We start from the raw sequence: 15,550 nt of genomic DNA, 5'->3' as shown, positions 1-15,550 counted from the left end.
CATGGCTGAGAGATTGGAAAGGATTGAAGGCTGGATGATAAAGGAGAAAGTTCAGGGAAAGGATCCGTCGTCCGCAGTAAAAAACCCCTCTGGCACTGTAGTAAAGAAGCCCTCTGGAAATGGTCAACCCGAGAAGGAGGTTGAATCAAGTGGTATGCCAGCAAAAAAGGAACGCGGTCAGGATCGTTATCACCCTTATGCTGCCACTGTAACCACTCCTGTCGGTAATCCACCTGTACAACAGCAACAACCACTACCTCAACAGAAAGCACCGAAAGCTAAAGGCCAAGTGAAGAAGGGGAAGACGTATCGTCAGTTCGATAAGCCACCTGTGACTTATACCCTTCTATTCAAAAGGTTGAGGGATCTTGGGTTAGTTCGGCCAAGGATATTGATTCCTGTAGAACCGCATCCGAGGCCTGCAAACTACGATGAGAATGTCAGGTGCGAGATCCATTCTGAGACACCCGGACACAGCATTGAGGGTTGTAGGGCTTTTAAACATGTCGTCCAGGACATGGTGGATTCCAAGGCCATCAGCTTGGCACATATAATGAATGAGGATGTTAACCCCGTACCAAGGCAAGGTCCTGTAAAAGTGAAAATGATGTCAAAGGACAAGAGAGGAATAGAGGTGACTGATGGAGATCAGTTAAAAACCCCAATGTCTATGGTCCCGAAACACATGATAAAGAGTGGAGCTTTCCCTCATGGTGGCAATTGTTGTGCGGCTGTCGCTACCATTGGGTGTGCAATGATGAGGGAAACAATTCAGGGAATGATTGAAGTAGAAATGGACGGTGAAAAATTTGAAACACTAAGCCGGGCAGTTGAAACCGTCAAGGTGGAGAACGCCGTTGTTGTTGAGAAAGAGAAGAAGCTGTCCATTTCTTCTTATAAACAGGCCCTAGAAGTGGTGAAGAACAGAGAGGTACAAGGCTGGGGAAGGATCATAGATATTGTGGTGAAAGCGGATATGTTCGGGGTCGGCTATCAGCCAGGCCAAGGCTCGTCTGGGCAAAACAGAGGACGTCGTCAACCGTTCACATTCGTCAATGCCGGAATGCTGGATCCAGGTCACGCCTGTGCAGTGGGTGAAGAGATTGACCGCGACCGCGAGCTTGAGTCATGGATAAAATCGTGCGTACCAGGGAACTGGAAGGCCTCAAAGATCATCACTGTCACTCATCCTGAAGTATAGTATTTCTGTTTTTCAATTTTGTTTGCATGAAAGACATACGTTTTGCCCGAAACGTAATGGTCCATTGTAAGGGCCATCTCATGTGTTTCATTGTGCAACATTTTGCATCATTAATAAATGGATGTTTTTGTGATTAAAAGCGGTGTTCCCTGTCTTTCACTTATTTTTGCAGTTTAAAAATAAAAAAAATAAAAATGGCAATGTTTATTTTCATTTTTCTTTCCTTTTGATTCGTCTTGTTCCGACCTCAGAAGTGACTATTCTCCTGATCTCATTGATAACAATTCGGTTACACCTTTGTATGACTTCGACAATCCGATCTATCATGCCGAAGAATAAGGCGAAGAAGATTGTGATCTGCTGGAATTAGCCAGGTTGTTGAAACAAGAGGAGAAGGTGATTTAACCACACAGGAGCGATTCAAGATTGTTATTTCAGGCACCGCCGAGGACAGAAAGGAAGTGAAAATTGGGGCCGCTTCAGAGGCGAGTCGAGAACAGAATGGTAGCCCTGTTGAAAGAGCATGCGGATACCTTCGCCTGGTCGTGTCAGGATATGCCAGGGTCGGATACCGATGTCGTTGTGCATAAGCTACCATGGAGAGAAGACTGTCCTCTAGAGAAGCAGAACGTCGGTGCCACGTATCAGAGTGACTTTGTTTCATGATATGATTCATCATGAAATTGAATGCTAGGTTGATGACATGATAACAAAGTCCCAAGCAGAAGAAGGGCATCCGGTAGACCAGGGCAAGTTGTTTGACCGGATCGAGACAAACTCAGACTGAGGTTGAGTCTGAATCAGTGCACTTGTGGAGTGTTGTCCGGTAATATTGCTGGGGCGTATTGTGAGAGAATAAGAGGAATCGAGGTTGATCCTGCGAAAAAAAAGAAAAGAAAAAAAGAAAAGAAAAGAAAAAAAGAAAAGAAAAAAAGAAAAGAAAAAGAAAGAAAAGAAAAAGAAAAAAGCAATACAAAAATGCCTGAACCAAAAACAAAAAAAGAGAGATCAAACGGTCAGGTAGGATAATGATTGCCAAGGGGCATTGAAAGATAAAAGAATAAGTTGCAGGAACCTATGATTCTGATGCCTCCCGTGGAAGGAACAACTGTTAATCTGGTACTTGACAGCCCTCGAGGGGTCTATGAGGTGCGTATTGTGTCAGCATGATGAGTCTGGTCGAAAAGAGCATGCAATTTACCTTAGCAAAAAGGTTATCGACTGTGAAACAATACATTCACTGCTCGAGAAAACTTGCTGTACTTTGGCATAGGTTTCTCGCCGACTGAGACAGTATATGCTGGTTCATACCACTTTGTGGATTTCAAGATGGATCTAATCAAGTATGCGTTTGAGAAATCAGCATTGACCGGACGGGTTGCGAGAGGGCAAATGATTTTGATTGAATACGATATTCAGTATACCTCTCAGAAAGCAATCGAGGGGAGTGTATTGTCCGATTACATCGCCCCGTAACCCATTGAGGATTATCAACCAAGGAAGTTTGAGTTCCCTGATGAGGACACCTCGAGGTGCTCAAATCGAAAGATTGTGAGGAACCGATCCTGGAGGAGGGGCCTGACCCTGAATCCGAACGGATTCTGATGTCTGATGGGGGGAGGTTAATGTGGATGAGTTAGTGCCGTGTTGGTTACGCCAAAAAGATCCCACATTCCTTTTGTTGCCCGGATAACATTTGAATGCACCAACAATGGGGGCTGAGTACGAAGCTTGTATCCTGGGTATTGAACCTCAGTGTGTGCATCTACTGGGGCAACGCCTTTCTCACTCAGGTATGGGATGGAAGTTGTACTACCATTTGAGATCCAGGTTTCGTCATGGAGAGTCCTGGTGGACATAAAATTGGAAAAGGCTGAGTGGATAAGGACTCGGTATGACGCATTGAGCCTGATTGAGGAAAAGAGGCTGGCAGTCACTTGTCATGGGGCAGTTGTACCCAGTGAATGAAGCGTGTTGTTGACCGAAGAGTGCGACCTCGTGGGTATCATGAGAGATGTGGTATTGAAAAGGATCCTTCCTCCTCAACGATTGTAGGGGCAAGTGGACACACCATTATGAATGTCGATTCGTGGTCAAGAAGGCGTTCTCTGGCAGAGCCTTGTTGTTGACGACCATGGAGGGTGAGAATTTTCCATCCCCTGTGAATGCGGACGCAGTTAGAAGATACTTCGTAAAAAAGAGACCCGCTGGACAAAAAGAATAAAAGAGTCCAGGCAAAAATGGGCATCCCGGCGAACCAAAAAAAAAGGGGAAAAAAGGTTCGGGCAAAAATTAGGGATAAAAGAGAAAAACCGTACACCCGGCAAGTCGAGCACCCCACAAGGGCGACTTGGGCAAAAAAGGGTATCCCGGTGGACTGAAGACCCGAAAGGGCGGTCCGGGCAAAAGAGGGATTGAAACGAACAACTGCGTCTAGCATGATCGTTTGTGCTTTGGATATGACTTGGATAATCCCCGATAGAGAGCGATCGGGAGCGTCTTGTTCAGAAGACAGAAAGTGCGGAAAGTCTTGAGGACATATGGGGTGTAACCGAGTTGGAACTCGATGAGATCACGGTTTCACATTGCCATTAGGATAGGTTTTTCCTTTTGTGCGCAATCACCTCTTTTCAGGGTTTGCTTCCTGTGTGTTGCTCGGTTCTGAGCCACCTTTTGTTCAGTCAATAAAATGCGTGTTCAGTCAAATAACTTTTGTTTTTTGTTTTCATTACCACTTTGATTGCGAAAACATCCGTTTATTTTTTATAAGAATATTTGCATTTTGAAACATAGAGGTCCCTTCCGATGCATGCTTATAAGATTGAAATCTGGAAATCCTATTCGGAAGTTTGAGAGACCTAGGTGTCGAAATGTTGGCACGCCTGGGGCACGCTTTTATCTAACGATCTCTTGTGCAGGTGCTGTTAGATATCTTCATTCACCGGCAGATTGTGAGGTGAAGCTTTTTGACAAAAGATCCCCGTGGAGCCCGACCAGGGGCAAGGGATAGACGAACAGTGAAAGGACGGTGAAGAATTACAACGACGATCCTGGAGGACTAATCAAGAAGACTCTTCAAAGTCTGAGGACCGGAAAGTTTGTATGAATCCCAGGAGTTCGATATCCGTGGAGTACGGAGAAGTCGGGAATACAAGGTGATGAATCAGAAAAGTCCAGACGAGTCTGGGAGTTCTCAAAAGTGGAAAGTCAATGCTGTGGGGGATGATGAATGCCAATGTTCGACGAATCGACAGGTGTTCAATGTCAAATAAGCCGTATTTCCCCAGTGGGTTTGAGGGTGTTATCTCCCTGGCATATTCGAGATCGGTGTCTCCTCAGTGAGCCTGAAGGTTGCCACATCCCCAGTAGAAATATTGGTGGGTAGATCGTTCCTAAGGGTTGAAGATGTTTCCCCAGTAGGCTTGGAAGTCTCTGTTTCCCTAAGCAAGTCTGAGAGCTATTATAACTAGTCTTCCCCAGCAGTTGCCTAGCAGGCCTGCAAGGGGTTTGTCCCCAGCTGAGTCTGAAGATTAATTATCCCCACTGAGTTGAAGGATGTTGTATCCCCAGCAAAGGTATCAGTGGAGTGGTTTTGTTCCCCAGCAGTCTGGTTTGAAGTATTGCTATTCCCCCAATAGGTTCCCCGAGTGGATAAGGTTCGGTGAATTATCTCCAGCAGAGTTTATCCTACCTGTGGATTGTCAGCTCTCCCCAGTGAAGTCGCATTGGTTATGTCCCAAGCGGAGTCCCCGAGTGGATTGGGATCCTTTCCCCGGCAATGGCGCTATTCTCCAACATGAGTGAGAAGTCGGTGCTGCTTCCCCGCAGAGTATTCCTCAGACAGAATCTCCCCACAGAGTTGGAGTATCTGATCATTTGGCTCCCCAGCAGGAGTTTTTCATCATTTTTCATCTTGCATGTAGTAATCATTGCATCCTCAAAACGCGTAGCATTTCCATTCAATATGGAGCATTACGCCATAGAAAAATTCAAACATATGCATTCATGTGTTAAGCCTAGTCCGACCATATCCTCGGCAGAGGCGGATCGTTGTTCAACATCTGTACAGCATATTTGCTACAGTTGCTCCTGACAGCATCCAGGATTGATATCCCCCAGAAAGGTTTATTTCCTGACCACCCCGCAGTGAAAGGAAAGCTTGACTCCCCAGTGAGGCCCCCAGCAAGTGTCTGGCCTTGTCCTTGACATATGTAGATGTCATCCTTGCGATACCCGTGAGTGTCGTGGTTTTCCCCGCGTGGGTCCTTTCTTTTTGTGTCCGTAGACATCATCTTTCGATGTTCGTAACATCTCTTTTCTCCCATTCGTCTGTTGACGTATGGTTGTATTTCTTTCTCCCAGTCATTCGTTAATGTCTGGTCACCTCTCTCCGTTGGTGTCGATAAACGTCAAGCTTCTCCCATTCGTCCGTTGACGTCTCGTCGAGTCTTCCCAATCATTCGTTAATGTCTGGTCACCTCTCTCCGTTGGTGTCGATAAACGTCAAGCTTCTCACGTTCGTCCGTTGACGTCTGGTCGAGTCTTCCCATTCATCCGTTGATGTCTGGTCACCTCTCCGTTGGTTTTGGTAAACGTTGAGTTTTTCCCATTCGTCCGGTGACGTATGGTTGTATTTCTTTCTCCCAGTCATTCATTAATCTCTGGTCACCTCTCCGTTGGTTTTGGTAAACGTTGAGTTTTTCCCATTCGTCCGTTGACGTATGGTTGTATTTCTTTCTCCCAGTCATTCATTAATGTCTGGTCACCTCTCCGTTGGTTTCGATAAACGTTGAGTTTCTCCCGTTCGTCCGTTGACGTATGGTTGTATCTCTCTCCCATTCATCCGATGATGTCTGGTCCTCTCTCCGTTGGTTTCGATAAACGTCGAGCTTCTCCCGTTCGTCCGTTGACGTCTGGTCGAGTCTTCCCAGGTCATCCGTTGATGTCCAGCTTACCTCTCCGTTGGTTTCGGTAAACGTCGAGTTTTTCCTAGTCGTCCTTTGACGTCTAGTGGTATCCCCACAGGTCATCCGTTGATGTCCAGTTTACCTCTCCATTGGTTTCAGTAAACGTTGAGTTTTTCTTATTCGTCCGTTGACGTATAGTTGTCTTTCCCATTCATCCGTTGATGTCTGGTCACCTCTCTCCGTTGGTGTCGATAAACGTTGAGTTTTTCCCATTTCGTCCGTTGACGTATGGTGTCTCTCTTTCCATTCATCCGTTGATGTCTGGTTACCTCTCCGTTGGTTTCGATAAATGTCGAGTTTTTCCTGGTCGTCCGTTGGCGTCTAGTTGTGATTTCTATCCCCGTTCATCATCTTTCGATGTCGGGATGTGACTGTACCTCTGAGAAAAAATCAAAACCCCCTAGTGGTAAATATCAGATCCCAGTGAAGTTGCTCTTGGTGAACTTTCCTTTCTTGGATCCCCGCAGAGTGCAAATTTCTACGGTTCTTTGGTATTCAATCCCTGTTTACCCTGAAAGTCTGACAGTCGTTGCTCTCATCCGTTCGGGTTCCCAGTTGATTGAATAGGGGCAGATGTAGCACCTCAAATTTGCACCTCCCATTTGTACATATATTTTCATTTTTAGGTCATTAAACATTGCATTGTCCATTGCATAGCTCATTGCATTATCATCTGCATAGTCCACCAAGTCATCAGGCAAGACTGATCAGGAGATTCAGTTGTGCAAGCAAGCAAGTGCATTTTCTATGGAAGCAAAGCCCTAGGGTTGGTTCAATGAGTTCATGTGACCCAAGGATAATTTTGAAGTGGTTTGGTAAAGCATTGGATGTTCAAAGCTCATCAGTCAATGATCAATTCATCTAAAACCCTAGAAAGTCAACAGAAGTCAACTGTAAGTTCAACTGTGGATTTGGAGGTGGGAGATGGTTAGAGATGCCTCATTCATGTCCATACAAGTCTGATTTGACATTTCAAACATTAACATTGAAGAATTTGAGGTCAGATCAAAACTTTCCAAAAATAGTAAGTGACCTGTAATTTGAATTTGCCAAAAATGGAAAGATTTTCAACTCAAGATTACATCATCAAGAAAGCTTCAAATGAAACTTTGTCCAACATGAAAGTTGAAGATCTTTCTCTCCCATTTCCAAAAAGTCCAAGATCATGAATTTCTCATGTGTGGTTGAAGAGATATGGATCAAACATGGCCAAGTGTGACTTGAGCTTCAAACATGCATAACTTTCAAACCAAAAGTCCAAATTGAGTGGTTCTTTTTGCATTGTTCATGTTTTGACCTATACTATCCAAATCATGCATTGCATTTCATGAATTATGGTCACATGGACATTTGGCATTTCACTTGATTTTGGAGGGAAATTTTCAAGTTTAAAAATGATGCATTATTTGATCATTCCACCACTTCCATTGGCTCTAAAATGAAGTTTTAAGTGAAATCCAAATGCATTTCGTGCACTGTTCATTCATGATTCCATGCATAGGGTGAGAATATCCAATTTGCATGTGCACCTCTTGTTTGCTAATACACTTAACCAATGGCTTAAGCATGATTAGCAACATGATTAGGAGGGAGTATAAAGGACTAAACCTAACTGTTTTTGCATAAGAACAATCACAATTCAGATCTAGATCCAAGTTTCACAAATTTTTCTCTCAAAAATTTCTCTCAATTTCTTCACATAGCATCCATTTCCATTGCTTTATCTTTGTTTATGGAGTGTTCTTGAGGGAATTGGCACGTGGAATTGAACGAAACAGTGCAGTTTTGCTCATGCTCGAAGCTTGATACATCAATGGTGAACTCCAATTCTGGTGGAATCAAGCACGATTAAGCCTCAAGTGTTCATCCATTCATCCATACAAGTGATCTAGAGGAGCTTTTGAGCATTGCCAAGCCTAGATAACACGATTTGACAAAGCTGCTCTCCAAGAGGTTCCAAATCGAATCTCTCCTTTCTCAAATTGCTTATGCTAATTTTCTTCATCTTTCAATGCTGGTTAATCTGAGCTTTAGATCACTGAAATCCATGCCAAATTGAGTTAGTTATAGTGATTTAAAGATTCATGTATGAAAATATATTGCTTCGATTCTCTTAATGTATGTTGAATTAGCCTTAGCCATGCATTGATCCTTGTTCTATGTTGGAAGATCTATCCATTGATGTGCTTATTGTTGAAATCTGAGAAAAACGTTCTTGAGCCATGATGAACACGATAAAGTTGGTGAAATTTCGTTTCCAGAATGGCTTTTGATCCATTAGAACGCGTTTCCTGAGTTGTGCATGTGTTTATGAAATAGCGCGCATGTATTGGTCCACCTCAGCATCTGCATGGCATTTTGATTGGTCAGCATTGCTTGACCGTGCCACTTAGGATTAGTGAAACGGTGCGTTTCACTCCAAGGCGCGCTCCAATTCAAATCTCGCTTCAGTTCGAATCCGGCTTGCAACATTATTTCAAATGCTTCATGCTTTATTTGTTTTCCCTCCATATGTTGATATACCTTGCTTCATGCATTTTTTATTTTTTTTCTCACTTCTAAAATCCATATCTAATTAAATAATGATCCAAAAAATATGAGGATTTTTGAATTGTGTCACATTTTCTCTCTAGTTTTTTTTTATTATTTTTTCATAAATTGTGCTTGGCTGGAAAATTATTTTGCCTTGGGTTTGTGTACACATGTCCATTTTGAACATTACCTTGCCATATCTTTTGTGAAATGTTGAGATTTTATCCAATGGATCTGAAATTATACATGTTGAAACTAGACTCTTGGCTTGACATTTTGGTGTTGATTTGGTATTTTTACCATTTGTGGTTTCTGTTTTATGATCATGTGAATGTAGGTGTGACAATGTGTGTCACACCTTTGCTTGTTCATCTTGTTTGATTAATTTTCCATGCCCAAATGAATTCCAAATGACTTTATTTTTTGTATGGTGCTTGATATGAATGTTGTGAATGCTTATGATTTTTTGTGGAATTTTTGGATTGATTTCTGATTTGATTGAGATTTTTCTTTCTGGATGGTCACATGTGAGCTTTTGAATTGCCTTGATTTCCATTTGTTTGTGAAATTCTTGTGCTTTATCCTATGAATGTGAAACTTTGCATACTTTTTCTAGACATGTTAAAGGTTGTTTTGGCTTTGGTTTGAGGTTTTTACCTTGTTTCATTTCTGTTTTAGGCCTATGCTAAGTTGGTGTGCCATTTGGGGTCACACATGTGCTTGTTATGTTTGCCTTGACTTATGCAATTTGATTACCATGCCTAATGTCGCCTAATTGCTCTAATTTTTTGTGTGATGATCATGTTGTATGTTCTGTTTACTCATGAATTTTGTTGAGATTATTTGAATCATTTTTGAATTAATGTGAATTTGTTCATTCTGATGTCACAATGTGGTTCCAACTTGCATACCTTGCCATATTTGGTTCATGAAATGAATTTGGTGAATGATATTGACATGAGACTTTTTGGATTATGTTCTTAATTGATTGAGGTTGATTCATGTTGAATTTCATGTTCTGTTTTGAATTGTTTCTCCCTCTTTGACCCTAGGCCTTGACCTAGTGGTTGGTGACTCACAGTTGAGCTTTGATTTCAGGTTAAGAAGTACATTGCCATGATGGGATTGATTCACTCTCTTGAGTTTACTAATTGGTTGATGTTGACTAACCTTGAGTTGTTTTGTAGGTTGATGCTTGTGTTGTGCCCATTGGCTTGTGGCCTTGCACACTGTTGCATTGCTTGCTTATCTGTCTGATTGTATGATTGACTGTCTGTTTGATTGTTTGACTTGTATACTGATTGAGTTAGATTTTTTTCAGGTACATAAGTTGCTTTGAGTTCTTTTGAAATTGCTTTTGCTTTGCATGGTTGCTTAACCATTTGAGGTATAACTCTCTGACTTCATGTAGTCTGGAAGACCTGTCGTGTTATGTGGGCAGGCACCTGTCTGAAGCCCTCCTTAAGAGGCAATGCTTGTGTTTGTTTACTTTTGTGCCAAGCAGGAAAAGACCTCTATGAGGCAATTGGCAGATAAAAGAGATGTGAAATCCATCTCCTGCTATTCAGTGTGTCATCCACTTTACTCACACCATGTGTTGATGTATTGTGGATATTAACCCAATATCTTTGTTGTGTCAGTCATATGTGGAGAAGAGTTCCAACTTTCTGAACTCCCACACTTTCATTTGTATGAAGCTCTCCCAGGCCAAGGATAAGAGTTGTGAAGTCTTATCTTCACTTCCCATTTCATCTACTTCACCCTAACTCTCAATGTTAGGGTTAAGAGCTAACTACACCCGATTCCAGTTGGCTTGTGTTTCACAGCCTAACCTTGTATGAGCCCAATTGTTTGCATATAGTGTGTGTGCTTGCTTTGTGTGCTTGTATGTATTTGCCTGTGCTGATTAGGATAGCTTGCTTCCTGTGCAAGTTAGATAGAAACCTTAACTTAGGGATTGTATGCATGACAACTTCTAGGCTCGAGTCGTAGTCTCCCTAGTAGTTTGTGTCTCCCTTTGTATCTGGTTAGGCTAGTCCTTTTTTCCTGCGTAGGGGAACTACGTCGCCCTGATCCTCATACCAGATGAGGTACGTAGGCAGGAGATGAGCTGATCTCTCCGGGCGCCCTTTTTTCTTTTTCAACCCCTTTGTGTGTGTTAGGAGTCTGACATAAGTCCAGCGATTGGCAGTCGGTTTCCTGTGTGTGTGTTTGTTGGTTCGGAGTCTGACGTAAGTCCAGCGATTGGCAGTCGGTTTCCTGTGTGTGTGTTTGTTGGATCGGAGTCTGATGTAAGTCCAGCGATTGGCATTCGGTTTCCGTGTTCGCCTGTTTGTTCGGAGTCTGACGTAAGTCCAGCGATTGGCAGTCGGTTTCCTGTTTGCATTTTGTTTGGCGTGCGTTAGCCGAGCTACAAGTGCTCTGATTCTTCTCTAGTTAGAGAAAATACGTATGCATAGGATGCGACATCCTAGCGAGCATGTTTCCCCTGTCCCGAACTACGTCGACTCTGATGTCTGTGTCTGACAGACTACGTAGGCCCAGGATGCGATATCCTGTCGAGTCCCATTTCTTTTGTTTTTCTGTGTTTCCTTCCAGCCTTGTGTGATGTCTGAGCAGTTTTTAACAACCTTATCCTTTCTTTTGTGCGTGGATCCCGTCGAGTACGACGGATGCGTAGGGGTGCTAATACCTTCCCTTCGCATAACCGACTCCCGATCCCATCTTTCTCTGGTCGCGAGACCATTTCCTTTCCAGGTTTACTTCGAGCATTCCCTTTCCCTCCTTTGGGATAAATAACGCATGGTGGCGGCTCTATTGTTTCATTTTCCCGCCGGTTTTTCGCGTAATGCGACAATTGGCATTCGGTTTCCCGTTTGTGTTTGTTTGTTTGGAGTCTGATGTAAGCCCAACGATTGGCATTCGGTTTCCTGTTTGTGTTGGTGTTTGGAGTCTGATGTAAGCCCAGCGATTGGCATTCGGTTTCCTGTTTGTGTTTCTTTTGTTCGGAGTCGGACGTAAGGCCAGCCATTGGCAGTCTGTTTCCATTTACGAGTTTCTTTTGACGTCTCAGCGTCTTTGTGTTGCGTTTTGTTTCGGCGTGCGTTAGCTGAACTTTGGTAGCTCTGATTCTCATTCCAGATGAGATACGTAGGCATAGGATGCGATATCCTAGCGAGCCCGTTCCCCTCTTCTTCCATCTGTGTTTTATTCCAGTGTGTGTGCATTCTTTGAGCAGTTATTTAGCAACCTTATTCTTTTCTTCTGAGCATGGATCCCGTCGAGTACGACGGACGTGAGGGGTGCTAATACCTTCCCCTTGCGTAACTGACTCCCGATCCTTGTAATCTCCGGTCGTAAGACCATTTCCTTTCCAGGTTTACTTCGAGCGTTTCCTTTCCCTCCTTTTGGGATAAATAACGCACGGTGGCGGCTCTGTTTGTTTGTTTTTCCCGCCGGTTGTTTTTCGCGGATGCGACAGCTGGCGACTCTGCTGGGGAACAACAGAAGTTGACCTCTTGCTGGTCCATCTTCCCTAAGCGAGTCAATCCTAGCGCTCTCTAGGATAGTTTTTGTTGCTTTTGCTGCTCTATTTATTGCATTTATGATTATTATGTTGTGTATATATTTGCATATATGTTTGCATGCATCATATTATCATTGTGCTGGACTCTGTACAGGTTGGTTCCTCTGATTTGGGGTGGGTGTTCTGAGTGGGGCTAAAAGCCAGGCCCGAGTATACACCTAGGATTAACGTGGTCTCATGTTGCCTCTCATGTTAGGTCAACATGTGTTTGGCGACGTGACATACCACAAGTCGGACGAGGTTCATTTGAGAGTGCTTTTCCTTTGTGGAGTATCCACTTTGGTTGAGTCACCTCATCTAAGCTGGTGACTTCGGTGACCGTTCTTTCCCGGATCTCTGGTTTAGACGATCTTATGAGAGCTGCAGCGGCACACCCGAAAGGGCAAACCCGTTGAGTATCTTGTCCGATTGTCGAGACCATTATCCGCCTTAGGATGACCTGATTAGAATTCACCTGTGAGGGGAGGGTTTGATTTCTACAGATGCATGTTCTGATGGTGACTATTGGTTCAGTTATCGAACAAGGTCCTATTTATAAGTCGGATTTATGGATATTTATTTCTAAGACGCCGGAGTTCTGTCCGTGGTATTTCTCAGTGGGGATCCATTTATTTCAGGATTCCCTGGGCTGATTCAAATGATTTTATGGTTGTCAGATCAGTGGTTTTCCAGTGATGATGGTGGTATACCCTCAGGTTCCATTTATTTCGGAACTCCCTAAGTCGGAATTATGGTTACTCAGTACCTCAGATGGTTGTGATCAGTTCAGAGACCGGAATCCAATGCAATGGGTGATCAGATGACTTGGAGGATGGCACAGTGCATTGCATTCATGCATCAGCATCATTCATATTTTGCATTTATTCGCATTTAACTCATGTTTATCCATATGCAGGGGACATTCTTGATTGAAATCCTGGTTGAGAGACTTCTTTGTTCCAGACATGAGGACCGACTTGATAGATGACGTCGTCTACAGTTTCTTCAATCCAGAGATTGATGTGTTGAAGGATATGATAACATTGGTTACACCTGACCGTGTGGGGATGTTCCGTGAGACTTATGGGGGTATTCTGAAGTTGGTTTTCAGGCTTGCAGATACAGATAAGAGTGCCATCCATACTCTTCTCCAGTTTTATGACCCGGGTTTGAGGTGCTTTGTTTTCCCGGATTACTTGTTGGGACCTTTGATGGAGGACTATGCCAGCATCCTGGGTATTCAGATCAGAGACCAGATTCCATTCTATGTCACTAAGGGGGAACCTGATGTTGTTGAGATTTCTCGTGCTCTTTATTTGAGCCCAGAAGTGACTAAGGGGGGTTTGAAGGAGAAGGGAAAGTTGCCCGGTTTTCATCTGAGTTTCTTGGAGGCCAAAGCCAAGGAGCATGATGTTTTGGGTAATTGGAGGACCGTTTGTGCTTTGCTTGCTGCCAACATCTATGGAACCATCATGTTCCCTAATTAGAAGAACTTTGTAGACATTAATGCCATCCGGGTGTTTGTGCAGAGGAATCCCATTCCTACCCTGGTTGGAGATGTCTATTACTCGGTCCATAATCGGAACGAGAAGCGGCGTGAGGGATTGATCCGATGTTGTGCTCCACTGTTGTACAAATGGTTCATGGGGTATTTGCTTTCCAGAGGTGCTTTTGTCTTTCTTGATCCTATTGTCAAGTGGTCAATCAGGTTGATGGGTTTGCGAGCCAAGGACATAGCTTGGACTCACAATGGTATGGCTGGACGAGATTTCATTTACAGTTGTGGGAGTCTTCCCAGTGTGCCTCTTATAGGAGTTCAAGGTTGCATTAATTACAACCCGGTGCTTCTTAGGAGACAAATGGGGTTTGCTGTGGAGGGTCCTCCTCTCGGGCGAGAGATTCAGGAGTCTTTCTACTTCCCAATTGAGAGTAATCATCCAAAGTTGAGGCAAGTGTCTGATGAGTGGCGTGACATTCAGAGGAAGGGCAAGGTTCCTTTTGGTAAGGTTAATAGCAGGTTTTTTCCTCCATTTGATGATTGGCTTAGGAAGAGGATTGAGCTCACACATCTACCATTTCCTGGGGGTGATCCTTGGTGTCCATTGATTGAGGGGCCATGTTCTCCTGTCAGCATGGAAGAGTTTCTTGAGATGAAGAAGGCCAGAGATCAGCTGCAAGCAGAGAAGACTGAGTTGGAGATGAGTGTTGCTAGAATTCAAATGGCTAATCAGGAAATCAAAGGGAAAATAGAAGACCAGGATAAGAGACACGCCTTGGAGGTGAAGCGCTTTGAGATAGACACTGCCTATTACCGCAAGATCAGCCAAGCTTTGGAGTCATCTACAAAGGAGCACGACATCACCAAGGAGAAGTTGGCTAGAGCTTTGAGAGTCATTGAAGATGAGAAGAGGAGACAGGTCCTTGTGAAGACTCAGAGGGAAGCCAAAGTCAAAGTCCTTATCGCCGAGTGGGAAGCAAAGCTGAAGATTAAGGAAGAAGAGAACGTGAAGGTTATTGCTGAGAGAGATCACTATATTGCTGAGAGGGATCATTATTTCCGACAGACGAAGATTCACCAGAAGGAGATAGGAAGATTGCAGCAGGAGAACACTGAGCTCAGGTTCGCCGTGAAGTTTACCAAGATGGTTGATGATGCAGAGCCGTCTGTGGGACCTTCTTCAGTATAGACTTTTGTTGTTATGTGTTGGATTACCGTCAAGCATGTTGACGGAATTCACTTGCTTGTATTTTCTTTCTGATTCTGGAGAATTGTAATTTGATTTGTATCAGCCTGATGTATGACTCTCGCACGTGTAGTGCGCTTTTGGTATACAGTGGTTATTTTCATTCAGTGATTGATCTTCAAGCTTTATTTGCTTTCCTGTATGCACTCACATAGCACACACATGGTTGGGTGATATCTTTGCTAAATCATATTTCTCTGCTCTGTATGGTGAAACCAGATGATTTACATCAAAATATTGCTGCCGGATTATTATCTGTCTCGATGAAACTAGGATCGAAAGACAGAGTGTTCCTCATATGGATAGACGTTGCATTCATGCATGAATCATAATAACTTGTCTTCTATTTTGCAGGTGTCGGTTTCTAATGTGCTTGATTGTTTCAGGAATCATTGCTCGCGCACGTAGAATCATTCCTTTGCACGTAGCACGTCCACACAGATAGCCTACCAGGCGCAACAAATCCAAGCTGATGGATCTACCCAACGCAGGTATTCTCGAGTTGAAGGAGAAAATGGGTGAGCTGATAAACGTCATGCAA

The sequence above is a fragment of the Lathyrus oleraceus genome, chromosome 3, assembly GCF_024323335.1.
Source record: "Lathyrus oleraceus cultivar Zhongwan6 chromosome 3, CAAS_Psat_ZW6_1.0, whole genome shotgun sequence".
NCBI classification, from domain to species: Eukaryota; Viridiplantae; Streptophyta; class Magnoliopsida; order Fabales; family Fabaceae; genus Lathyrus; species Lathyrus oleraceus.
Note: the sequence above shows the minus strand (reverse complement) of the source record.